Raw genomic sequence first — 1,712 nt, 5'->3', positions numbered from 1 at the left:
AAGGGACCCAAAGGGGAAAATATTATTATGAAGTAGAATTTCAAAGACACCCTGGTAGAATAAGTGGCACTGAAAGAGGGTGATGAATTAATCCTTTCCGCTTATCTAATAAATAGTTCCTCAACTGCTTGTAAAGACTTTAAACCAGCCTGATGAACAGTAAGAAATCTTTTTTTTTTTTTTTTTAGTAAGAATTCTTAATGGTACTGTTTTGGTATCTCTGGGGACATCTGGGCTTGTCAAAGAGTCTGTAGGCTAATGACCCTCCCTAGCAATTCCCCGCTTTCTCAGAATAAAACCCAAAGCGGTTATGCAGCCTATAAGGTCCGCTACGCTATGCCCCTCCCCACCCTTCCAACCCATCCACTCTAGCCCTCTTTTTCCTTCATTCTGCTCCAGCCACCTTGGCTCCTCTGCTGTATCTCAAACCAGGAGCCCATCCAGCTCAGAGCCTTCCCACGCGAGGACGACCACAATCAGATGCCACCTCTCCCCCCTGCCCAATCATTCTCTGTTTCCTCCTTTGCTTTCTGTTTCTTCTTCCCACTTATTACCACCTAACTTAAGATTTATGTACTTTTTCAACTCTCTCTCCTTCTAAAATACAAGCTTCAGGACCTCAGGGACTTTGTGTTGTAACAAGGTCTAGAGCAGTGCCTAGCTCTTAGTAGGCTCTCAGCAATATATTTTTGAATGAGTAATAATGTTTAGTACTTATTTTGCAAGACTGAACTTGCTCACCTTTCACCTTTCTATATCTCAATTTAAATATTAATATGATGAGGGAAATGAAATTTATATCTTATCTAAATTAATCCTTAAGAATGTTAGGAAGATGACTAAGTTAATACTACACAGATCTGACCTGCTCAGAAGAAAAACAATTTTAAAACTCAAGTTCTCTTATTTTATTAAGATAATTTCACAGATTATCGAAGCTATAAATTCATACAAATAAAGAGACTAAAATGAATATGGGTGCTAAGTTGCTTCAGTCATATCCTACTCTTTACAATTGTATGGACTGTAGCCCACCAGGCTCTTCTATTTATGGGATTCTGCAGGCAAGAATACTGGAGTGCGTTGCCATGCCCTCCTTAAGGGGACCTTCCCAACCCAGGGATCAAACCTGCATCTCAAGTCTCCTACATTTGCAGGCAGTTTCTTTAGTTATTCACTAAATAAAATAACTGTAACAAAAATGGTGTAAGTAACATAAACTTCAAAAAGAGATGTTGCTTATGTAACGTACTTTCTTATATTTAGAGTTTGAAGATGAAGAAGGGAAGAGATCTGCACTTAAGATCAAGGGTGTGAATGGAAAACAGGGAGAAAGCCCAGATCCTTGAGAGACTCTGCATGCATCCTCCTAGTCTCAGAGAAAGTGTTCTCCCGCCCAGACATTCCACAGTTCCATAAGTTACAGGCCGTTTTAGGTAAACCTCTGCTATCCTCTCAGTCATGTTTGACTCTTTGTGACCCCATAGACTATATAGCTCACCAGGCTCCTCTGTCCATGGCATTCTCTAGGCAAGAATACTGGAGAGGGTTGCCATTTCCTTCTCCAGAGGATCTTTGTGTCTCCTATGTTGCACGTGGATTCTTTACCATCTGAGCCACCAGGGAAGCCCAAACCTTCTCTACCCCACTGGAAGACACACTATCACCAATCTAGGCAGTTAAAAAGATTTATTTATTTTAGTCCCTATTTT

The sequence above is a fragment of the Ovis aries genome, chromosome 12, assembly GCF_016772045.2.
Source record: "Ovis aries strain OAR_USU_Benz2616 breed Rambouillet chromosome 12, ARS-UI_Ramb_v3.0, whole genome shotgun sequence".
NCBI classification, from domain to species: Eukaryota; Metazoa; Chordata; class Mammalia; order Artiodactyla; family Bovidae; genus Ovis; species Ovis aries.
This window is presented reverse-complemented; position numbering follows the sequence as displayed.